Below are 13,080 nucleotides of genomic sequence, written 5' to 3' on the forward strand. Positions count from 1 at the left end.
AGGTGCGAGTCAGCATGCCCGGCCTAATTTTTACATTTTCAAATGGTTGAAAAGAATTAAAAGAAGAGATACTGTTTTCCGACACATGAAAATTATATAAAATTAAATTCAGTGGCTATAAATAAATTTCGCTGGAACACAGCTACACTCATTCATGCATGTGTGGTCTATGGCCACTTCCACGCTACAACAGCAGAACCGAGTGAGACAGAAATTGTAAGGCCGACAAAGCCTAAAATAACTACTCTCTGGTTCTTTACAGAAAAAGTTTGCAAACCCCTGAGCTACAGAATAGTTTTCAACTCAGTAGGAACCACTGTGAGTAAGAGATGTTCAAAAGGGTAGTGAACTATTAGATGTCAAAAATAAATCAGAAGAATGGGACTGGCCATTGAATTGGGGGCACCAGTTTCTATAGCTGGTTTTGCCACTGAGCTATCTGTATGGCCTTGAAGAATCAATTTCTTCTCTTTAGGGAGAGAAATTTCCACACCTGTAATACAAAGGGTTTGGACCAGCTCTCTAAGCATGCTTCCAGTGCCAACATTTTAAGATTCTAACTTTGGAATTCTTACGTTTGTTGTTGCTGGCTACCCATGTGTCAGAAGATGGGTTATCATTAGTTGGTGGAGAGAGATCTTCCACCACATCTGCCTCCAGATTAAAGTGTGGGGTGGCAGGCTGGTGTTTCTATTGTTCCTCCACCTACCTGCTTACATCTCCTGCTAACACACACACACACACACACACACACACACAACCTTTGCTAAAAGACTTCCTCTCTTCCTCTCTGCCAACTCTACACCAGGGCTCCTCAGCCTCAGAACTATTGATGTTTCTGACCAGGTAATTCTTTGCTGTGGGGCTCTTCTGTGCATTTGGGATGTACAGCAGCATCCCTGGCCTCTGTGCACCGTTTGCTAGTTGCACCTGCTCCGTGACCCTCCTCCCTCCTTATGTTGTAACAATCAAAACTGTTTTGGCCTGGCATGGTGGCTCATACCTGTAATCCTAGCACTCTGGGAGGCTGAGGCAGGAGGATCACTCAAGGTCAGAAGTTCGAAACCAGCCTGAGCAAGAGTGAGACCCTGTCTCTACTAAAAATAGAAAGAAATTAATTAATTGGCTGGGTGACCTTATTTCTAGCTCCCATTCCCAAGTTTTCAGCAAGCTGCCTAAGGGTGGGACCCATGTTTCACTGTCAGTCTGTGGTAGAAGGGACACTGGCCATGGAATCAGAACCCATGGACCTTAGTCATTCTCCCTGCCCCTCACTGCCCACTCTGTTAAGTAGGGACACTGTCACTGTGGTGGACATACCCTAAGGTGGTTTCCAAGCCCCCCAACTCCTGGTATTCATGCCTTTGTGTAATCACAGGCCCTTGAGTATGGGCTGGACAGGTGACTTGCTTCCAACCAACAGAACACGGCTGAGGTGATGGGCTGACACTCGTGTTGAATTTATATAAAACTCCTCCTAGCAGGCTGGAATTAGAAGTACTCCTGTTGGATGGGGCGTGGTGGCTTATGCCTGTAATCTTAGTGAAAGGGGCAGCCTTGCAAAAATAACAGGAAAATACCTACTCTACAATTTCCCCAGTAACGGTTAAAGGTTGATTTTATGAGTTCTCTCCCTAACACACACCCTGCAGGGGTTCTTTTCTGAGCAACTTCTGAAGGAAGCTAAATGGACAGAAAAGAGATATAAATCTCTCTCTTTCAAAATTGTTTGTTTGAGAATCTGCTTTTACAGAGTTCCTGAGTAAACAGCAGGAAAATAAGCTCCAAGCCTCAACCATATCTTGAGGACAGAGTCACAGCTTCTGTGATAGTCTCTTCTCCAAGGAAAGGCAGGAACCCAACTCCTGGACTTCGACATCCTTGCAATTCATCTGCCTACTGCTGCTTTTGTTATCAACTGACAGCCTTCACTTTTTTTCTCTCTCTCTCTCTTTGTCCCCATTAAAATCAGTGGGTCACTTGGCCTCACTGCTGGCACCCCTTTCTCTTTCTTTGGGATGCCACACCCTGTCTCCCTGCTCTATTCTCCACCTCCCCCACGCCCTGGCATCTTCTCTCTCTCTCTCCCTCTCTTCCTTTCTCCTTCTTTCCCTCTCTCCCTCTCTCCTCTTTCTCTCTCATTCTTTCTGTCCTAAAGGATAAAATAAACTTTTTTACTTTATCCTAATTTCTGCATCAGAAATCTTTCTTCACCCGAATCATGAGCCTTTCCACCCTAACACTCAGCACTCTGGGAGGCTGAGGCAGGAGTTCAAGACCAGCCTGAGCAAAATAGCAAGACCCCCATGCTTACAAAAAATAGAAAAATTATCTGTGCACGGTGGTGCACACCTGCTGTCCCAACTACTCAGGAGGCTGAGGCAGGATTGCTTGAGCCCAGGAGTTTGAGGTTGCTGTGAGCTATGATGATGCCACTATACTCTAGCCTGGGCACTAGAGTGAAACCCTGTCTTAAAATAGAAATAAAAAGTACTACTGCTGACCTTGCAGAAAGCTGCCATGTTGTAAACTGCCTGTGGCGAGGGCCATGTGACAGGGAACTGTTGTGAGTGGTCTCTGATGGATATCTGGAAGGAGCTGAAACTCTCAGCCCGACAATCACAAGAAACTCCAACAACCACATGAGCGGGGAAGCCTGCCCTTCCCCAGATAAGAACAAGGGACACCTTGACCGCTACAGCCTTATGAAAATCTAAGCTGTAGCTGGACTCCTGACCCATAGAAATGATGACATGATTGTGTGTTGTTTTAAGCTGCTCAGTTTCAAGTCATTTGTTACAGAGCAATAGATAATTAACACACCTATATCTTTGGTTTATGTGTGAAGCTTTCTAATCTGCAGTGCATGTAAATGCATAAGGAATTATTGGACCCAGTATCTAGCACAGTTCACACATATTGTATTCTCAATAAATATTTGTGAATGATGATGTGTTTGGTAAAATGAGAGTAAAATGGGACATCAAGGTGAGCATTCTGGCAGAAAAGAAGTCATACAAAGCAATAGACTGAGAGGTTTTTGAAAGTGTAGGGATATCCTTTGCCTTGCAGATTTGTGAGCTGATTGCACACGGACCTCAGGTTACCAGCTGGTGGGTCCCTTTCTGCTCTATCCCTTGGATTGTCCCCATCACACTGGCTGACTATGCGGCAGGGGCCTGACCTTCCCACACCCCAGCCGTTCAGACTCCAGGTTTTAGAACAGCATTAGCCACTAAGCCACATGTGGCAACAGAGCACTTGAAATGTGGCTAACTGGACTTGAGATGCACTATAAATGTAAAATACACACTGGATTTTGAAGACTTACTATTATAAAAAGCCATCTCCGGCATCCCTGCATAGGCCCAGTGAAATCTGCATAGGGCTGAATTTCAAAGTCTTGGTATAATAAAAATATTGTTAGTACTTTTACATTGATTACAAGTTAAAAGAATATTTTACATATTTAGGGTTAAATAAAAATACATTGAGATTAATTTCCTCTGTTTCTCTTTGCTCTTTTTGACATGACTACTAGAAAATTTTAAATTCCATGGAGGGTTGCATTCTATTTCTATGTTTTCTTTTCTTTCTTTCTTTCTTTTTTTTTTTTTTTTTTTTTTAGAGACAGAATTTCACTCTGTTGTCTTGGCTAGAGTGCCCTGGCATCAGCGTAGCTAACAGCAACCTCAAACTCCTGGGCTGAAGCGATCTTCCTGCCTCAGCCTCCTGAGTAGCTGGGACTACAGGCATGTGCCACCATGCCTGGCTAATTTTTTCTATATATTTTTAGTTAACCAATTAATTTCTTTCTATTTTTAGTAGAGATGGGGTCTCTCTCTTGCTCAGGCTGGTCTTGAACTCTTGACCTTGAGTGATCCTCCCGCCTCGGCCTCCCAGAGTGCTAGGATTACAGGTGTGAGCCACCATGACTGGTCAATTTCTGTGTTTTCTATTGGACCATGGCGCTCTAGAGTGACTAAAGGGTTAACTTTGTGCTCAGATCCATTTCCCTGCCAATCCACTAACTGTGACTCACTGGTTGAAAACTACTGCCCAAGGTAACTGACTAGGTCTAGGCCACCAGAAACTGAAGAGGACACCCCTGTTACTTGCACACCACTGACAGTGCCAATGTGTACTCCATGGGCGGGGTTGGCTCTGCTGATGGTTTTAATGTGCTGAGTGAGCTGTGCTTCTCACCCTGTAACACTGAAGGCATTGTACGCCCAGCCTTAGTGAGCTTGATGAATGCCCTAGAAGTCAGCACCTACTGCCTTACCCACATCTGTCACTTTGCGTGTCACTTTGCATATCCCTTCCTGCTCCCACGTAGACCCCTCCCTGGAGGGGAAGATCCATGACACCAGCAAACGCCATCTGGGCCCAGCACAGGTAGCTCCCAGCTGCTCACTACTGAGCTAAGAGGCTGGGAGCAGGGCAGGGCTGGCTATGTCCACGATGGCTGCTTAGATGAGAGACTTTTGGGCACACCTCCCGGCATTATATCCCCTTGGTTCTAATAGCGATGCTTATCATTCTGTCAGACTAGCCATTCATAAAGGTTTACGATTTTTTTTTTCTGTTAAAATCCAGATATCCCTGGGAGAGGTAATAGATTCAGCTGTTATCTTTCATTGGGTTGGAGAACAGCATCATGTAGTAGTTAAAAGCAAGGGCACTGGAGTTGAGATCAAGCCCTACTACTGACGAGCAGTGTGACCTCATGCATGTTGCTTAACTTCTCTGCGCCTCACTTTCCTCATCTATAGAATGCAGATAAAAAGAGAATGTACCTTTTTATTGCATTATGTTGTACTTTTTAAGAACACATACTGTGAGATCTACCCTCTTAAATTTTTAAGTGTACATTATTGCTGACCATGGGTGTAATGCTGTACAGCAAATCTCTAGAGCTGATTCATCTTGCATGTCTAAAACTTTATACCTTTTGATTGGCAACTCCCCATTTCCCTCTCCCCACAGTCCTTGGCAACCACCATTCTATTCTCTGTTCTGTGAGTTTGACTACTTTGAATACTTCACGTAAGTGGAATCATGCAGTATTTGTCCTTTTGTGCCTGGCTTATTTCACTTAGCATAATGCCCACAGGTTCATCTATGTTGTCACATACTGCAGAGTTTCCTTCCCTTTTAAGGCTGAATAATATTCCATAAAAAAGATTATGTACCTAATATCATGGTTGTGAGGATTAAATGATATTATGTATGCAAAATGGGATTATTTTGTTTGTCCGCTATTTGTTTGTTTTTGAGACAGGATTCTGCTTTGTTGTCCTAGGCTGGAGTACAGGGGCGTGATCACAGCTCACAGCAACCTCAAACTCCTGGGCTCAAGCGATCCTCCTGCCCTGGCCTCCCAAAGTGCTGGGATTACAGGCATGAGCGCCCAGCCCATACAAAGTGTTTAGAGCTTGGCACACGTACACACTCCATAAATATTGGCTCTTACTATTTCCTTATTTCTTATATATTCAGTGCCTGCTGTTTGGGGAAATCAGATGAATCAGACACAGCCCTGCTCTTAGATCACAGTCCTGGTGGGGAGTTAGACACGGGGACCCACCTACAAGTAGAGGTAGGCCCACTCCCCAGTTCTGTGGCACATCCTCATTCTTGACACCCCCATCTTGAGGATTTCCTCCTTCCTGCTCCCTGTCGTCGGTTCTTCTTCCTCACGGGCATGTCCTGTGAACACTGGTTCTGACTTTGGCCCTCTTTCATTCCCCGTCCCCCGTCCCTGGTGTTCTCTTCACGCCCAGGGTCTCTCCACACCTAGACGCTGATAACTCCCAGACTTACCGTCAGACTTCTTTCTTCCCCAAGAACCACCACATCCAGCTGAAGTAGCTCTCCTTGAATGTTTCACAGGCACCTCAAACTCCGCGCTGCGCCTCCTGCGTGCCTTAGCTGATCGAGTGAGGCCATTCCCCACTTAGTTCCCAGAGCCAGGACTGCGAGCCACACTTGGTCCCTCTCTCTTCCTTTGCTTTAGGCTCAGCTGTCCCTGGCCCTGCAGATTCTGCCTCCTGGATGCCTTTGACTCTGACCTTCTCTATCCCTGCTGCCTGCTTAATGACCTTCCCTGAGTCCTCTTCAAGATGGACTCTTTGCCTTCGGTTTTATATTTTCCAATTTATTCACTACCTGTTTTCTAAAATGTCATTTTTTTTCAAGTTTGACTTCAAATGCAGTATGGTAAAAAGGCCCTTGGGGATGTGACCTTGCCTGGCTCTCCAACCTCATCCCATGTGACTGTTCCATTCCTGTGCTCTGTTCTAGCTACTCGGACCTGCTTCCTAAACCACACGTGAACCGTCACACAGCTGTCTTTGGGCTCACTACTTCCTCCACCTAGAGCAACCTTCCCTACCCTTTTATCCTGCCTGTGGCACCATGGTCTACCTTGCACCGGTCCCATAAGTCTCAGAGGTCACACCCTCCAGCGAGCCTCTCTCGACTGTCCTGTCTTTGTGTTCTCATGAAACTATGTGCACAGCTGCAACCAGCGTTCAGTATTGTGACATATCCCCTGTTAGGCTGTCATGCCTGGAAAGTCAGGACCATGTCCTTCCTGCCTGCATCTTTAGCATCTTGTGCAGTGCTGGGTACACAGTAGGTGCTCAGGAGATGGTTGTTGAAGAAATGCATAGTAGGCTGGGCACGGTGGCTCACGCCTGTAATCCTAGCACTCTGGGAGGCCGAGGCGGGAGGATCGCTCAAGGTCAGGAGTTCGAAACCAGCCTGAGCGAGACCCTGTCTCTACTAAAAATAGAAAGAAATTAATTGACCAACTAAAAATATATAGAAAAAAAAATTAGCTGGGCATGGTGGCACATGCCTGTAGTCCCAGGTGCTCGGGAGACTGAGGCAGGAGGATTCCTTGAGCCCAGGAGTCGGGGGTTGCTGTGAGCTAGGCTGATGCCACGGCACTCTAGCCTGGGCAACAGAGTGAGACTCTTGTCTCGAAAAAAAAAAAAGAAATGCATGGCGGTAATGTAACTTGCCTTATAGGGAGCACAGAATAGTGGTTGGCTTTGGAGTCAGACTGTTTCAACTCTCTCACCTAGAGACAAGTTACTTAATCATTCCATACCCCAGCATCCCCATGTATAAAATAGGGATAATGATAGTACACAGCCTCATGAGTTAGTGGTAAAAATTAAATACGTTAATATCTGTAGGGCATATAGTACGTGGTATATTTCAAGTACTACATAAGTGTAGCTGTTATGTCTAGGGTTGCAGAGCTTTTAAGTAGCTTTCAAAGCTAGCATTTAACCCAGGCCCATCTGACCCCAAAGCTTATGCTGTTTTCACTGTGCCATGCTGTGACAGATTTGCATGAACCCTGCACAAGGGCATTTGGATGGAATCTGAATAGAGAGAGGAAAGAGCACCAGGGGTCTGCAATTCTAGCAGCTTAAAGCTTAGCATGCAAGGATGTGCCTGCTCGTGGCAAGGAATGAGGAGAAAAATTGACCCCATGAATAGGAACATCTAAATTTACATGTGCATAAAATGAGCTGGCTCCTGTTCTACTTCCCATCTGTCTCACAATAGCCACAGGTCATCTCTTGCCTTACCTTAGCAGATGGGAAGGATATTGGATGCTTAGGACTGTTTCCTTGCACAGCGGGGATCTTGCCCCTAGACTTCAGACATTCTAAGAGATGAACAGATCCTCTATTGAAGAACTCCAAGTCTAGAAGCCTTGTCCGTACCTCCCTGACATTTATGGTGGGAACAGAGCCAACTGGGAGCTGGTCACGAGTAAGAAATATATCTGAGCAAGACTTCTCCTTTGCCAACTTACTACCCATGTCGTATTCCATAGAGACTGACGTCTAGGTTGTGCTCCAATGTCTTAGCTTCTTCTTGAAACATCAGCCCTTTTTAGAAAGGCTACTTCCACCTTCTCATGGCTGTGTCCCCACAGAGCATTCACTCGCTGCTTTTCAAGGCAAGAATTATATTATATTTCTTGTATAGTCAAACCATGTGCTCCAAAAAAGAGGAGGTGGGCTGGGATGTTGTGAGGGGTGGGTAAAACATCCAGGGCCCTGAATTTTCAGGAAGCAGGTGTCTAAGTTACCAACAGAAGAGATGGGTGCAAAATATACACCACAACATGTGCCTTTGAAAAGCCCACTGAGCCATGATGAGAAAGTGGTGTTTCGCATCTCGAAATCTTCGTACTTTTGCTGCATGCATGAGAATGGCATTTGCTCGGTGCAGAAAGGGCATAGCCCAAATTCAACACTAACCAGGAAGACATTTCTCTCCTCATGGAATGAATAAATTCCTGGAAGACATTTCTCTCCTCATGGAATGAATAAATTCCTGGAAGGCAGGGACGAATAAATTGCTATCTGACTTTGTAGCTCTCACAGTATTTCACAATACTTATTTAAACAAACTGATCTAGGAGCCCCTGGTTAAAGTTCTATCCCAGGGCAATAAGAGAATGGCTGGTCAAGTGACTCCAGGCCACCTGGACTTCTTGATAGTTAAGAGGAGACTCAGGTCAGCCTGAGGTTTTGAGTCTTTCCATCTTATCTTACCACCTTTCTGATATTGCCAGACTTGTTTATTCAGCAAGTGTTCTGGGCGCCCCTGCTATATGTCAGGCAGTGACGTAGTGTGGGGACGGCAGCAGGGAGGAGGACAGGAACGCCATCTGGGAGCTTACAGGAAAGGATGTCTGGAGCCCCAGTGGAGCCAGGCCATGGAGAGGGAACCACTGGTTTCTGCCTAGAAACCTATTCTGTGGAACAAGTTATTCCAGATCATCCTTGCCATTTGCTCAATAGCTCTGTGCGACAAAGTCCACATGTGGAAAAGGCAGCTGCCTACAATGACCTGGTGGTCACAGTCACTTGCTTTAAGTTTTTTGGTCTATAGAGATGACTTTTGGTTGGATTTCCTGACTGCTCATGAAGCTGTCCTGGGGACACCTGTAAAGCCACAGGCACTTGTCCTCATAGTGCTTAGCCTCTGCTTTTTATGCTTTTTTCCTCGCCGTGTTGGTGCCCCCACCATTCACTCATTCACTCATTCATTCTTTTTTTTTTTTTTTGAGACAGAGTCTCACTCTGTTGCTTGGGCTAGAGTGCCATGGTGTCAGCCTAGCTCACAGCAACCTCAAACTCCTGGGCTCAAGCGATCCTTCTGCCTCAGCCTCCCAAGTAGCTGGGACTGCAGGCATGCGCCACCATGCCTGGCTAATTTTTTCTATATATTTTCAGTTGGCCAATTAATTTCTTTCTATTTTTAGTAGAGACGGGGGTCTCGCTCTTGCTCAGGCTGGTTTCGAACTCCTGACCTTGAGCGATCCTCCTGCCTCGGCCTCCCAGAGTGCTAGGATTACAGGCATGAGCCACCAGGCCCGGCCCTCACTCATTCATTCTAAAGGTGTTTATTGAACTTCTAACTACTGGAGCATTCTGCAAGGTATTAGGTATACAAAAATGAATGAAATACTGCATTTCATTTTTCCAGTACAGGAAGTCAGACTCAAGCGAGGAGAGACAGGGGAGACAGATATACAAACACATAGTTATAAGGTAACACACTAAGTGCCCTGTAGGGACAGAGCTGCACCTACTCTCCCTGCTCCTACTTACCAAAGTCAGGGAGAATCTGATCAACTAATTCAAGCTGAGATGTGGAGTATAGGAAGTAAATGCGTTACCTTTCCCAGGGACATTTTTGCTTATTTCATAGCATCTTCATTTTTAGCATGTTCATTAACCAAAGCCACCATCTTATGTCTGTTGACATTTTTCTAGTTCTAGTACCACTTCCTCAATTCAGGCCTTTATCACTTCACTCCTACTCTACTTTCCAATAGCTCCCCCCTTGCTGTCTTGTCCCTCTCCAGAGCATTCTTCACTAGCCTGTCTGATTGTAGCCCTTCAATCTGCCGGGAAAACAATTTGAAAACTCTCCACATTCATTTTCTATAATAACCATTCGAGAATGGCTCAGATGATACCCTGATGATTTCGTTGAGTATTTGTAGTATGCAAATGAGATCATGTTTATGAAAAATCTTAATCATTGTAATAACATGTGTTATTATTGTTATGTTTAACTACTCAGCTTGAAAGTGTTCAGTGGGAGAAAGTCTATCTGTAGCCCAGCCCTCTACACTCTGGTTTCAGAGCACTTTCTCAAGCGCTTCTCTTCTCCTCTTCCATAAAATGAATGTTCCAGTCTTACAAAGGTTGATCTATCCAACATCCTCCCAGCAGGTCTTATGCAGCCACGTCTGAACCATTCCCTCGTGGAATATGCTCTCCTCCACCCCTGCTTCCCCCACCCCATCCAAATCTTACTTGCCTTTCCAGCTCACTCGAAGCCCACTACTTCGGGAAGGCCTGCTTCAAACCACACTGGCTCTTGGCAATTTCTCCATCTCCTGAGTTCCCTCCCAGAGTACCACACACCTGGCATGCAGCCGGCAGCCTTGCTGGCAGATTTGCAGATCTTCACATGTGTAGGAATTGTTTCTTCCTCTGAACCAAATGTTATGGGCTCAACTGTGTCCCTCCCAAATTCATATGTTGAAGTCCTAACCCCCAGTACCTCAGAGTATGACTGTATTTGGAGATCGGGTCTCTTTAAAGTCAAAATGAGGTCATTAGGGTGGGCCCTAAGGTCTTATGACTGGTGCCCTTATAAGAAGAGATTAGGACACACACACAGGCACCGAGAGACAACCATATGAGGACAGGGAGAAGGTGGCCACCTAAAACCCAAGAAGAGAGCCCTCAGAAGAAACCAACACCTGCCAACACCTTGATCTCGGACTTCTAGCTTCCAAAACTGTGCAAAAATAAATTTCTTTTGTTTAAGCCACTCAGTCTGTGGTCCTTTTGTTATGGCAGCACAACCAAACAAATACACCCCTCAAGGTGCAGCCACTTTTGCTTTCCTCCGAAGCTCAAATTAGGGAAATATTTGCCAAGTACCTTGTCAGGTTTTCCCTTTGCCTCCATATGGCCCCCCGTATCTTTTCATGTCGTATGTCATACATGCCCCAAGCATTCTCAGTAGTGCCTGGGAAAGGACCTCGAGCATGGAGGTTGTGTAAGAAATACCTGAAGGGGAAGAAGCTTCTTCAGCCACTTGGGCTGGTACAGATTGCCCTCGAACGAAGCTCATTGAGGATGTTTATTCTTTTTTCTAAAGGTTTTCTTTAAGAAAAAAAAAAAAAAATCTCTTGCCATGAAACACATCTGGCTGAGAGAGTACAGAGCAGTGACATTAAATGTAATTGACATTACAGCCTCTCTCTGGACCGCCGTTGATGGCGCTCCCAAGGTTCCGGGGCTCGTGTTGCGGCAGCGTTGACATTCAGGCTCGCCAGTGGTCTGGAACACTGAACCCTTCTGCCCTCCCCCGGGCACACAACGGCTTCCAGCGTTTGAGCAAATATGAGTTTCAGATATTTGCTCTCCAAGGGGGAGGGCTCAGCTGAAAACTTTTATCTGATCTTTTTTTTTCCCCTGAACTTCTTTTCTCTCCTGCCAGCTTCTCCCCTTTGAGTCCTATTGCCATGACTACATCTGTCCTTAGACGTTTACCTCTCCTGCTTAAAATTTTGGCCCAAGTATAGAAAAATACAAAATCCTCTCTCCTTGTACCCCTTCATAAGTCTGAGGCAGACTGCAGCATTCAAAAGGAATTTTACTGTGAACTAAAGCAGGAGGAAGCCCACCAACATACATACGCATAAAGAGCATAAAAACATTTGTGAAGTAGTGTTTTTTAAACAACTGGCCCACTTAACTTGCTCACAGGCACTAGTTCTCTAAACTGTAGAGATCCCCTTGTAATTCTTTTGCTTTTCTCCCTTTCATTCTTTTTTCATTCTCCCTTTCATTCTTCCCTTTCAGAGAAGGTGTAATGCTGACCTTCTGGTCCAAAAATGACAGCCCACTGTAGGATGAAAATGGAGCCCAGATATTTCTCAGCTCTTATTCTCTGTCACAAGACAGAGTCTATGCTAAACCACGCCCTCTCTCACCTCCTCCTTCATGTAGATAGGCTCGAGGATGACATTCTTGCACCCTAAGCTGACTTGACTTCTATTAGTCAGTGAGAAGCTGGTTTCTCTATGTGATTGGGGTATAGGCCAGCAAACGTGAAGACACAAAACTAGCCCCCTAACCTAAAGCTTGGACTGAATAGCTACAGAACTTATAGGCATATTGCTGCTAGGACAGCCTTTCATGGAGGCCACATAGGCAATGGCCTGCTCTGTGGTGCTTATAGGTCTACAATAGTGGGTGTGGAGGTCTTGCCCAATCCTGCCAGCCGCGTAAGTAGGGCCTTGAGAAAGTAGATATTTTATGCTGGAGTTTTAAAATGTGAAGACTAGAAGAGAACTTAGATCTCCTATCATATCAGATATGGTGAAATACAGCACGGCATATCATGTCAAATAAATAAGGGTTGACCACTTAGAATTTGGGAGTGATCACTGGTTTAGAATCAGGAGGTCCAAGATTGAGCCCTGGTTCTACCATTAGCCAATCCGAGTGACCTTGCAGAAATGCCCATGGGCTTTACGGGGCCCTGAAATAATAAAATACCTGCTTCACACTTCACCAAAATGATCATAATTCATTGTGGAAACAATGATGATCCTCGCTGATCGGAAGTTCTGATGGGCAGTTATACAGGCCTTTGATGGCTATAACAGGAAACAAAATATGTAATTATGATAATTTGTTTGGTGGTCAGAAGTATTTTGAAATATGGGCTCACTAGGCAGAAAACAAAAGCAAAAGCCTCTGTGGTTAAAAAGTTGGGGACTATTAGAATAGATGATACAGAGGTCTCTTGTAACTCTGACATTCTAGAATTCTTGTCCTGTATTATCATTGTATGTGGAAGTATGTAAAGTGTACACAAGCTTCAAGAAGGTGGAGCTAGTGAGGGAGTGAGGCACCAAAGAAGGCCTGGGGAGGGGAAGTGTTTCTACTTCATGGCCACTATTTGTGACCCAGCAAATCCGTTCTGTCATTTAATACTTACAGTCATCCT

At 45.2% G+C, this 13,080-nt stretch overlaps 2 protein-coding genes across 2 annotated transcripts in view; both read right to left on the minus strand.

Annotated features, from left to right (window-relative positions):
- Positions 1-13,080, minus strand: part of HSPA8 (heat shock protein family A (Hsp70) member 8) — a 146,741-nt gene that overhangs the window by 60,819 nt on the left and 72,842 nt on the right. The window lies entirely within an intron of this gene.
- Positions 1-13,080, minus strand: part of CLMP (CXADR like cell adhesion molecule) — a 104,298-nt gene that overhangs the window by 55,615 nt on the left and 35,603 nt on the right. The window lies entirely within an intron of this gene.

This window comes from Microcebus murinus, chromosome 4, assembly GCF_040939455.1.
Source record: "Microcebus murinus isolate Inina chromosome 4, M.murinus_Inina_mat1.0, whole genome shotgun sequence".
Lineage (NCBI taxonomy): Eukaryota > Metazoa > Chordata > Mammalia > Primates > Cheirogaleidae > Microcebus > Microcebus murinus.